Source organism: Molossus molossus, unplaced genomic scaffold (assembly GCF_014108415.1).
Source record: "Molossus molossus isolate mMolMol1 unplaced genomic scaffold, mMolMol1.p scaffold_m16_p_13, whole genome shotgun sequence".
NCBI classification, from domain to species: Eukaryota; Metazoa; Chordata; class Mammalia; order Chiroptera; family Molossidae; genus Molossus; species Molossus molossus.
In genome coordinates, this window is record NW_023425348.1 from 37,152,767 (window position 1) to 37,165,641 (window position 12,875).

The following is a 12,875-nucleotide window of genomic DNA, read 5'->3' on the forward strand; positions in this document are numbered from 1 at the left end:
TTTCTTTTTTTAAATGATTTCTTTTGTTTTGCAGAAGCTTTTTAGTGTTTGTTTTTGTTGCTTTTGCTTTTGGTGTCAGGTTTAAAAAATTATGGCTAAGACCTATGTCAAAGAAATGATCACTTATGCTTTCTTCTAGAAGTTTTGTTATTTTAGGTAAATTTTTGTGTACGCTATAAAATAGTGGTCAAGTTTTATTCTTTTGCATGTAGCTGCTCAGTTTTTGTAACATATTTTTTTGGATACTGTCCTTTCCCCATTATGTATTCTTGGTCCCTCTGTCATAAATTAGTTGATCATATATATGTGGATTTAATTTTGGAGAGTCACTTATTTTTAATTTGTATTTGCCCTTATAATCTAAATCCTATTCCCTAATCTCACAGTTAAGGAAACCGAGGCCCCGAGAGATGAAAGAGCTTGTCACATAGTTGGTGAACACCAAAGCTTGGACTTGAACTTAGGTCTTCTGACACCCAGACTAATATTCACTTCCAAGATCTCTCTGGAGACAATAAAGGCCTTACACCTGTATCTGAATAAGCAGGATCCTATCTTGCAGCTCACTGCCTGGATACTGTGCATATTAAGGAGGCAGTGTCCTTTGGCAGCATCTGTAGAGCTGGAGTCAACACGACTCATCTCAGTTTGACTCAAACATAAACTACCTAGAATTCTCTCTAGGGCCCTCACTCCCTGCTGCGAGGAGAAGGAGAGTGAGGAGGCAGGTAGTATCCAGCCATGGTGCTTAAGGAAGTTCTTCTGTGTCCCTTTCTTATTTTGGCATGGACAGATGGTGGAAGTTCTGTACTCCTCATCTGCTTCTAGGCCCAGGACAAGCCCCGTGGAAGGCATTGCAGAGGAAGCCAATCTTGAAGGGGTTAGAGGAGAAGATCCTGGTGCTTGGCCCAATGTTGAGACATCTCTAAGGGTCTGTATTATGTTGCTCTAGATACTAAGAATTATTAGATGAATCTAGGATGAACTATTTGTGTCAAATGGTACCCTCAGGTCTTCTTACCTGAGGACTAGTTATTGTGAGAACAGGTATGAAATGGAGTACATCTGCTTGGCTATCGGTTTGCTAAACAAACCAATAACAAAATAACACAGATTTGGTGGCTTAAGCAATGGAAATTTAGTTTTTAACAGTTTTGGAGGCTAGAAATTCAAGATCAAGGTATAAACAGGTTTGGTTTCTTCTGAGGTCGCCCCTGACTTCATATGCCTTTCCCTCTGTGCACAGGCATCCCTAGTAGCTGTTTGTGTCCACATTTCCTCTTCTTGTAAGGCTTCCAGTCAGAGGAATTGGGGCCCTCCCTAATGGCTGTATTTGAGCTTAATCGCCTTTGTAAAGGCCCTAGCTCCAAATACAGTCACATTCTGAGGTGCTGAAGTACAACCTCAATTAAGAATTTTGAAGGGAAAATATTCAGCTCATAGCAGCTATATGAGATTTCCTTCTGTCTTTGTTATGTCTTAGGGATTGCTTATGATGTGCATCACAGTCCGATTTCATGCTTATTCAATACTAAAATGGTTTTCTTTCTCTTCAACCTTTATAGAGAAGTGTTTGGGTTGGGAAGAGATTTTGTTTTAATTATATTTCCCCAACAGTATAAAAAGTACCAAGGTAGGAGCTAAGGGCAAAGATTTGAGGTCTGGCTCATGTGGAAAGGAGCTGCGTGAATTACTTCTTGTTTTCTTTTCTTTTCTTTTTTCTCATCAAAGAATTACTTTTATTTTTATTATCTCTCCACAAAGAAGCTATAAAGATAGCTGTAAATACATCGAAAAGACTTTAAAATCCTGGAATGAAAAATTCTAAAGTATAAACTAGGTACATCTTCTGTGGTTTACAAACAATACAATACTACAAGTTAGAATTTCTAAATGATTTTGATAGAAATTTACTAAGAAGAACCAGAACATCAAACCTTTAAGATTTTCCATTTTCACCCCAATTGAGTTTTTGAAAAGCTGTAATTCATTGGCAGGCACAGTCTACATCGTCACTTGCTGCTGCCACTAATGAAGTTAATTGAAGGACAGAGATTTGTACGCTAGACATGCCAGGATCTCCCATGCAACTGACTGAAGTGCTCATCTCTTATTTTTTCCCTTATGTTTTAAATAGATATAAATATACATATCGTAAAAATGTAAATGGTACAGATAGAGAAAAAATAATAAGCAGTTGTATGAACAATTTACAAACTGCAGTCGGCCTTGGAGTTTCTTTATCTGAAAATAATTCTCAGCCTCTGGAACATGTTGATTTTCTCATATATCACCTCTGCCGCAGAGGAAAGCCATGCTCTGCCTCTTAAAAAACAACACAACCAAATACAAAACAACACGCACACCCGACTCAGAGACATCAAGTCCAAGCAGCACCTCAGGCTCCATGGGTCTGGTCCCCGCTCCAGAGAGAGTCACTGATATCATCCAGGGACAGGTGGCATCTCAGCTGAGCCCTTCCTGGATGCCTGGGATCCATCTGGCCAGCTGCACATCCTTGGGAAAGAGATTTACAGGGCCAGCATGTGGGGAGAGGAGACAGATGTCCTCAAAGAGATACCTGCTTCTGCTGCCTCTTGTAGAGTTGACAGGGTCCCAGGCACGAGTGAATTTAACACCCATTTCTCTTGCCAGGCGGCTGAAGAAGTTCTTCCTTAACTACAGGTGTGTGCTCTTTGAAGACTTCAGATGTTCTTCAGAACCAGATGTCCCTGGTGACCAGATCAACCAAAGGAAGTAACTGAGCAAAAGTATTGAGTAATACAGGTGAGGTGCCCTGGTGGTGCCTCACACCGTCAAATTGCTCGACCCTAATAGGATACACAAAAACAGGGATTTTTGTCTATTTTATTCACTGCAGTTATCTTCAGCAACTAAGGAGACTCCCCTACTGGCGGGTGTCGGGGGCTGGGCTCCCGGTGAGCCTCCGTGGGGTTTCTGGCTTGTGGCTCCGGGGTGTGGGTCCATGGTGGATGTGGAGGGCCTAGGCTCTGTGGTTCCTTCTCGCCCTTAAGAGTTCAGGGGTAAAGACTGGCATCTGGGGGAGGTGTAGGAGGATGCAGCCTTGGGTTCAAATGGCTCTCTGAGTCACTTCATCTTTGGGGCCTTGATTTCCCAGTCTTGGGCAAGTGAAAGATTGTTCTTGGTCGGGATTCAGTGATTTCTTCAAAATTCTACATCCTTGAGAGCTTGTTTGGAGGTTCTAGCAGGGGAGCACAGCTACTCCTATACCCTTGACCTAAGACCGGTCTTCTTCTCTGGGGGGAAGGTCGTCCTCTTCCACCCAGCACGCAGCTTGGGGAGCGACAGATCGGTGAGGGAAGAGGGGACACCCGCCTATCCAGCCAGATCAGCTGAATCAACCCTGGTGATCAATGGGGTGACAGATGTCGCAGCCAGATCACCCTCACATCTCACCATTCTACGTCCTATGGAAATTAAAGCTCTCAATTCTTTCTTTTCTTCTTTAAATGAACATGCACTGGCGATAGTGGATTGGGGAGAATGGAGGGATGAGAAAGGCAGAGTGAGAGCAGCTTACAGGAGTACATCCTCCAAAAGACAGAGGCTCCAGTGGCCCCAGACCCCTGCTGACATAGCTGCACAAACAAGTCCTTTCATCGGCATTCCCCAAGGGACTGTAAGACACAGCAAGCCACCCTGGGCCTGAGGACCCACTGGCTGTGAGGTGGCAACAGGCTGATCTCTAAACCGATTTACCAATTTCTCACTTTTTTTTTTTGACAGAGCACAAAGGGAAGCACCGTTTTTGTTCTAAGTAGTTCTATTCTTCTTCTTTTAAAATTATTTATTTATTTTTTAATCCTCACCCGAGGGTATATTTTTATAGATTTTTTTTTTTTTTTTTTTTTTTAGAGAGAGAAGAAGGCACAGATAGAAGCATCGATGTGAGAAACCTCAATAAGTTGCCTCCTGTAAAGCCCCAACCCAGGATCAAACCCACAACCTTCATATGTGCCCTGATCTGGAACCAAACCCACAATCTTTTGTTGTATGGGATGATGCTCCAACCTTCTAAACCACTGGGCCAGGACTATTCTTCCTCTTTTAGTCTCCCCACTGGGTTAAATGTTCATTTGTGCCTCTTTCCTCTAGTGCTACATCGTTCATGGGCGACATAAAGAAGGGTATGCTGCTAAGAAGCTGTACTGCATGATGGTAGCTAACACTTGCGGTCTGGAGCCAGACCGCCAGTGTTCAAAAAGACACTCTGACCCTGTGGTTGTGTGACACTGGCAAATTACTATTCCTTTCTGAGCTTGCTTCCTCATTTAAGAAAATGAGGATGCTAGGACTTGCCTTACGGTGTTATTATGACAAAAAGAGTTAATTTATGTAACACTTAGAACAGTGCTTGGCACATAATAAGTGTATAAAAATATCTATAATTCACTAAGAAAAAGATATATAATCAGGATAGATAATTTATAGATAAGGAAATATAAGTGAATATTCATTATATAAAAAAATTATCAGCCTCACTCATAAGATATAATTTTTACCTACCAGACCGGCAAAGATGAAAATGTTTGAGAAGCCATTGCATTGGTGAGGGTCAGGGAAATGAACCACTTTCATATATTGCTAATAGAAATGTTAACCAGAGAGCAATTTAGCAATAATTATAAAAAGTAAAAATGTACATATCATCTTTTCATGAAATCCCACTTCTTGGACTTTATTTTATAACCTATACAGTGATCCATATAGCAGAATATTTAATAAAGCTTTTTTTTTTTTTTTTTTGGTAAAGGTAAAATGGTGAAAAAGAAATAACTCTGTCTCTACTGATCTGGAATGATGTCCAAGATAAATTTCTAAGTGGGGAAAAAATAGGACCAGAATTGTGCGTGTAGTATAATATCACTTATGTAAATATAAACAAGCTTTTGTGTGTAGAATATATATTTTTAAGACAATATATTCTTTTTAAGGATACACAAGAAATTGGTAGTGACCTCTAGAGGGGTTAAATGGGGGTGGCTAGGGGACAGGTAGATTTGCTTTAGAACTTTTTCTTTTTACTATGTGCATGTATTTACTAGTTAAAAAAATAAGTACAAAAGGTAAAGAAAAGCTATTTGTAAAAAGTAATTTTGTATATTAACTTTATGTAGATTTGTCATTGAACAATGATTCTTTTGTAATAATGCAAATTTACTTATTTGTTTATTGATCGATTGGTTGATTTTTAGAGAAAGAGTGGAAGAGAGAGAGAATATCTATTTGTTGTTCCACTTAGTTATGCATTCATTGGTTGTTTCTTTTTTTTTTTTTTATCCTCACCTGAGGACACTTTTTCATTCTTTGTCCAGATAGAGCAGGAGGGAGAGAGAGAGAGAGAGAAACATCGACGTGAAAGGGACACATCGAGTGGCTGCCACCCGCACGACCAACCAGGGCCGGGGACAAACTGCAACTGAGGTACATGCCCCTAGCGGGAACCGAACCCGGGTCTCTCCAGACCGCAGGCCGACGCTCTAACCGCTGAGCCAAACTGGCCAGAGTGATTGGTTGTTTCTTGTATGTGCCCTGACTGGATATTGAACCCACAACCTTGGTGTATGGGGATGACACTCTAACCAACTGAACCTGACCAGGGCGGAAGACAATTTGACTTACTTGTTTCCGGTGTTTTCACAAAATTCAGCAACTTGAATTCCTGGAACCGAATGCAAACACAATCAGTTAGGTCAATTAAGTTAATTAAAATAAACCTGTAATTTTTCAGTAAAAGGCTACTCATTGTTCCAGCTTTCTGATCTTTAAACTGACAGCAAGTGTGCTCACCTGCTTGACACGGTTGCTAGAGGAACATCTGATGAGAGTTTCAAGAGTAATTCTTAAAAGTGATGGAACTGCAGAGGGGGTCTGCTATAATTTGAGGCTGGCAGGCCAAAGCCAGTCAGGTGTCCTCCCTCTGGCTCATCACTTCCAGAAGCATGTGGGCATCTATGTACCCTATGGGATTGGCTTTATAGAGCCACTCAATCTGCTTTTTCACCTGTGCTTTGAATGAACAACCCTGCCTTGGTCCCTGGGAGATTGATTTGGAGCATTGCCATCTTCCTGCCACCAAGCCCACCCTCAGTCATCTTTGACTTCTTCCTCTGCCCTCAACCCATGTCCAATCTATTGCCAACTTTTGCTGCTTTTGTCATCCTGATGTCTCTCTCACCTGCTACTGAATCTCTACTCATACTGCCCCTAGTAGCAGTTGGGATTTCACTGCCCTCTCCTTGGATCATCCTCCCGCTTCTTTCAATTTTCAACACTCAGATTAAATGTGGCCTCTGTTAAACCTGAGCTGAAACTTCTCCTTGAGTGTTACTCTATTTTCTAGGCTATACTTTATACTTATATTTTGTACCCAAGATTTCATGCACACCCTTTGTAATATTTGGAATAGTACAATGTGCCATCAATTTTTGTTGTTGTTAATCCTCACCCAAGGATATTTTTCCATTGATTTCTAGAGTGGAAGGGAGGGAGAAAGAGTGTGAGAGAAAGAGAAATATGGGTGTGAGAGAGACACATGGATTGGTTGCCTCCCACACGACGCCAACCATGCTGGAGAACCTTCAACCCAGGTACGTGCCCCTGACCAGGAATCGAACCTGAGACCCTTTGTTCTGCGTGCCGATGCTCTAACTGCGGAGCCAAACTGTCCAGGGCTGTGCAATCAACTTAATGTCTGTGTCCTACTACCCCAGTTCATATGTTGGAGTCCTCAGCCTCAATGTGCTGGTATTAGGAGGGGCTTTTGGGAGGTAATTATTTCGTAAGTGTGGCACCCTCACTGGATTCTGACTGCTGGCTTGCTGATCTTGGACTTTCAGCCCCCAGAACTGTGGGAAGTCAATTTCTGTTGTTTATAAAACACTCATTCTATGCTAATTTGTTATAGCTAGAACTTACTAAGACAATGTAATTACTTGTTTTTCATGTTTGTTGTTCTCACTAGGCTGGAAGGGCCTCCAGGAAGAGTCAAGTTCCCTACCCCCTTTCTAAACTGTCATTGATTAACTTCTGAGTGCCAAGTCCTGTATGAGAATTGTACCTGTTACCTCATTGTATCGCTGCCTCAGCAATCCCTGGACATAGATAGTGTGAGATCCACTGTGTAGGAGCGGATTCCAGGAGCAGAGTTTCCGGGATCCCCTGAGCTGTGATTGGAACCTTTCCTCTTCCTATTCTGGGGTACGGTCCAGCTCCATAGCCAGACACGTGCCATATAAAATGCTGACTTACACACTAATACTACTGGATGTAAGCCTCAGTGTGGCACCTCCTCTTCCAGGGATGCTTCTGTAACCTACTGCTGCCTCTTTGTTGCACATGAACCTGATCAGACTTCTGTTAACATACGTGTTACGCTACCTTGGGCTCTCTCAACACACCTGTCCATTTTCCACGCCTGCTGGGTGGGCTTGTTTTCTGGCGAGAGCGAGCAGAGCACTAGTGGGCGGCTGGCCTGCCTGCCGGCCGGCGCTACCAAGAACACTCGCCGAGCACCCAGGGCCGAGGCAGTTAATTTGTCCCAGTGGTGAGGAGGAAATTTCTTGTAAAAGCGAGCTCCCCTCAGAACAATGTGGCCTTTTATTTTTTAGCTTTGGAATGGAGCCTAGCTGTCCATGGAAACAAAGAGAGGAGAGAATCACTGAACCGGTCTCACATAAAAAACTGACCATGTCTGTCTTTGAAGTCTCCTTTATGTTGTTTAGAAAACTTTGGATTATAGGGGTGTTTTTCCCTCCTTTTCTTCCTCAGTTCCTCACCCCACCCCAATTTTTTTTTTTTTAAATTTCAGAGAAAAGCGAGAACTGGGTGTTAGGGAACCTTTCTTTGAAACAGGGCAGAAGTCATTAATTAAGGCTCCCATTCATTCCTTCTGACACTTGCTCATCAATCAGATTTCCTCTTAGCATTCTGATGACCCTGCTGACCTGGAGTCCTCCATACTGTCTGCCAGACAGAATTGAAACTCAGACCACACACCAGAAAAGAGGGAGTGGGGTCTGGCTCCTGGCTTCCTGAGATTGAAGAGAAAGAGTCCGGGGACAAAGCTGGCTGGTGGGGAGCTCTTCTGAGTTGAAGTGAAGGTGAATAAAGAAGATATTTTCTTCGCGGAAGCAAGTGTTGCTCACTTTGCTGGAACAGTAATCTACAGTTGCCCTTCTCCTTCTCCCCAAACCCAAGTCCAGCCAGCTGGGCCCGGGGAATGTAGCTAGCAGTTTCTGTCTGCCAACTCGGCACTGGGAAAAGAAATGAACAGCTCTAAGCCTTCCTCAGAAAAGTACAGGGAGGTGTTCTGGAGATGACAGTGGCGTTTTGGGCCTGCGCTGTGGGATCTTTATTTCATCACTCACTACTCATTTATTCATGTATCCATTCAGCTGCTGTTTACCTGGCACCCAAAGGCAGTAGGCATCGTGCTTGGAACTGAAGACAGAACTGTGACTGAGGCAGGCAATCTCTACCCCTCGTGGAGCTTAGAGTCCAGTTGGGAATGTACCTGGGACTTTTCTTCAAGAAAAATTGGGTCTTTAGGAGGACCCACTGCGGTCACGTGCAATGAAAATTCAACGACTATTTATTGGTTTCCTTCTATGTACTAGGTGAATTTTGGGGAAGATTGGAGCAATTAAAAAAATATGAGCCCTGGCCGGTTTGGCTCAGCGGCTGGAGCATCAGCCCAAGGACCAGAGTCCTGGGTTTGGTTCCTGTTAAGGGCACGTACCGCGGTTGCAGTTTTCCCCCGGCACCAGTTGGGGTTGTGTAGGTGGCAGCCACTCGATGTGTCTCTCTCACATCGATGTTGCTCTCTCTCTCTCTCTTCCTCCCTCTCTCCCTCCTGCTCTATCTGAAGATAAGTGCAAAAAATGTCCTCGGGTGAGGATTAAAAAAATATATAAAATGTAGATGTTAAATATGCATCCCTATTACAGGTATACTAATTTCTAGATGTTTTGTTTTAGGAACTTTGGTAAGCAAGATTATACTTCTCTTTACTTAATACTATGAGAGTGAGTCAATTGAACTACTTGAAAGTGTGCCATTAGCGCTATGTTACACAGAAACGAAGGGCACAGAAAGTTTGAGGTACATATTGAATCAGAGTCACTAAGCTGGTAAGAGGCAGGCAGCACTGGACCCCAGCCTATCGACCTGTAAAGCCTTGTGCTGTACCTTGTGTGGGGATCTAATGAAGCTGTCGCCCCAGGCAGTGCTGAAGTCACTGACTCCAGTCAGGCTGGGTAAACAGAGTCATACACAGAAGGAGCAGAAACAAGATGGTAAAATGATTAACACACTCAGAACCAGATCATCTCCAGAAAGCCTTTAGATACTCTTAATAATTACATACATATATAGTGCTTTATAGTTCAAAAAGCTCATCCCATATCTTAGTTGACCTTCACCAAAACCCCAAAGCCGGTGTTCATACTATCCTCCTTCTACAGATGAAGGAACCAGGTTTTAGAAGAATCAAGTAAGTTTCAGAAGGCATACATACCATTGTGGGGTGGAATGGAGACCCTCAGCCAGCTTTTCTTTCTCAGAGAGACACACATGGAAGACTCGGCCTTCCTATGTAGTTCTAGGACAGGAAAGGAGTGGCGAAACATTCTGTTACATTCCTGTCCTCTTCCCCACAAGCGGGTCACAGGCACCTTGGCTCTCATTCACGTCCTCTTGTCCTCCGACTGGTGGTTGATTTTTTTGAGTCTGGCTGTGTTCAGGACAAGTGGAGTCTGAATTTTTTGACACGTGTTAAATAGCAGTGGTGTATTTTTCTCTCTCTAGTGTGAGGGTTGGCAGCCACTGTAGCTGGGAAGCAGCTGCCCAGAACTGGGTGTGGTGCCAGGGGGCCCCTGAGGATGCTTGGCCACAGGTGAATGCACTTACACAGGCTCCCGCTTCCAAAGCTTTTGAAAGAAGGCTCTGCGTGAACTCAGACCTTTCTGACCAGCTGGTTTGGCACCTTTTCCTCTGGTTCAGAGAAGTCAGAGAGGATGAGGGATGAGGAACAAATGCCCCTTTGCTGACTAGAAACCTGCAAGTCTGAATAAATTGGCTTCCACATTAAAAAAAAAAAAAAAAAAGCTCTAAATGAATTGAACAGGAGAACTGATGTGTCTCTTATCAGTATGCTGCCTGTTGACTTTGGCCGGGAGATAATCACCATGGTTAACGAGGATCCTGGCAGCCAGCTATTGTTCATTCCTGATCATTCTCGTTCTCCATTGTTTTGACATATAAAACCCTGAAAGAATATCAAATCCCCAGTGCTCTGCAGCATTGTGGTTTTTCTTTATGAACCACAAACTCCTCATCTTTTTCCCATCTTTCTCCCTGCCTGCTCCCTTTCTCCCACCCCTACCAACTGCAGGGGACAAGGAGAGGTTGAGCAGGTAGCCTTTCAGACCTCATATCCTCACTCCAGCCACACGAGCTCTGCTACTGTCTGCTTCATGAAACAACCTACTAAGTCCATTTACTCTGACGGGTTCCTCTGTGAAACAGTTGAAATCCACATGCTCTCAGGTGTTCATCATCTTCAGCTACACGCTCTGACAGGTGAGGCAGTTGCATCTAAACTTCCTGTTCTCCATCCCTCGTAAGTGCAAATTATTGTTAGTTCTTATTATCTGTCTTTCCCCCAACGGTGGCATCAGAAAAATAAAGTGAAGACACCCTGGCACATCCTGCTTGTACAGGTGTCCGAAAACTGATTGAATTCATTTTCTTAGTCAAGTTCATCCAGAGCTAATAATATTCCTGTCCGGGAATGGGTGGCCACTCTCAAGTTTACTCAGTAAACTGGTCCAAATTTTGTTTGGACCCTGGGGAAGGTAACAGTGTCTACGTAGTTCTGTTCCTTTAATCTGAGTCTACTTACTCAAATACGTGATATGAGGATACAAAAGGATTGGTCCCTGGTCTCCACAATCAATTTGGACATCACCATGGGCTTACTCCAATCCACCATTCCTTGCTCCCTTGACCGGAATTGAACCCGAGACTCTTTGGTCCGCAGACTGACGCTCCAACCAGTGAGCCAAACCACCCAAGGCATCCTTAAATAACATTAGGAAGAATTTTGATTAAATATAAATGAGAGTGATGACCTTGAACACACTCTGCTGATTCCTCTCAAGGTACATAGTATCATTCATCACTGGCAGAAAAGAAAATAGAAGTTTATAGCACTGAAATAACTTGCCCAGTTTATATAATGGGATTCAAACCCAGGTCTGTCTACCTGACTCCTAAGCCTATGATCATTGCCTACCCCACTCTGCCTCTGCTAGAAGGTGCAGAACCTTAATGCCAGGCTCTGGAGAAGTGGAGGGAGTTGGACTTAGCCAGGTCTGGAGCTAGAGGAAGTTAAGCTGTCAGCCTGGTGCCTGACGGACACGGCCAAAAACCTAGGAAGTCGGATTTGATCCTACTTGATATCAGGGGGCAGAGATTTTTATCTGGAAAACAGGCAGTGATGATCCTGGGATAAGGCAGCAACAGGAATTGAAGTAGGACTAGAGCTTTCCAGGTCGGGAAGGTAGTGGTGAGGAACACAGGGTAGGACTTGCCCACTGGGAGAGGAAACTTCATGGTCTGGATTTTGAAACCCAGGCCAAATGGTCTGGATTCAGGAAACTAAATTGTTTGCTGAACCTCACTGAATGTTGCTTTTTAGAGCTCATCTTTCATTTCATCCTTTTGCTGCTATATTAACAACATAGCTGTCGTGTGGTATAGTGTAAAGAATCTTCAGATTTGTGACTCCTTTCTTCCTACGTGCTATTTTGAATGTTTGGTCAGGTGGACTCATCTCTCTGAATTTCATTTCCCTCATATTTAATGTGGGAGGTTTTAAAAAATTTATTAGAGTGACATTGGTTAATAGGGTCGTATAGGTTTCTGTGTACATTTCTACAATACAAGAGCCATATATTGCACTGTGTGCCCACTATCCAAAGTCAAACCATCTTCTGCTACCGTGGGAATTTTAACATTTGCCTTAGTCTGTGGTTATAAAGATCAGGTGAAAGTTTATGACGTACATTGTTTGGATGCTGATGCTCTGTAGCCCCTGAAATATTATTCATATGTGTAATGTCTACTGTTAACAATTCAACAGTCCTACTACCATGTAAATATTCAAAAGAAAGGAAAACAAGATCTTGACAGTATATTAGCACCCCCATGTTCATTATACCATTCTTTGCAATAGCTAAGACCTGAAAACAACCTTAGTGGATGTCTATGGATGAATGGATAAAAAACAAAACAAAACAACTATATACATACAGTGGAATATTATTTAGCCATGAGAAAGAAGAAAGTCCTGCCATTTGCAATAACTTGTAAACCTTGAGGGCATTATGCTGAGTGAACCAAGACAGAGAGAAAGAGAAATACTGTATGACATCATGTACATGTGGAAACGTAAAAAGTTGGACTCATTGAAACAGAGAATAGAGTGGTGGTTACCAGGGACTGGGTACTTGGGACATGGGGAGATAGTGATCAAAAAGTATAAACTTCTAGCCCTGGCCAGTTTGGCTCAGCTGTTAGAGCATTGGCCCGCGGACCAGAGAGTCGTAGGTTCAATTTTGGCTAAGGGCATGTACCTCAGTTGCAGTTTGTCTCTGGCCCTAGTCGGGGTCATGCCGGTGGCAACCAGTCAATGTGTCTCTCTCACATTGATATTTCTCTCTCTTTCTCCCTCCTTCCCTTCTATCTAAACATAAGTGGAAAAAATATCCTTGGATGAGGGTTTAAAAAAAGTATACACCTCTATTCTAGTTGTATGATTAACCAGTTCT

At 43.1% G+C, this 12,875-nt stretch overlaps 1 long non-coding RNA gene across 1 annotated transcript; it reads left to right on the top strand.

Moving 5' to 3' along the window:
* The first annotated feature begins 886 nt into the window (after nucleotides 1–886).
* LOC118627939 lies at nucleotides 887–4,878 on the top strand. The gene is made up of 3 exons (XR_004959229.1): nucleotides 887–931; nucleotides 2,686–2,787; nucleotides 4,796–4,878. It is a non-coding gene; the product is annotated as an uncharacterized LOC118627939 (long non-coding RNA).
* Nucleotides 4,879–12,875: the final 7,997 nt, after the last annotated feature.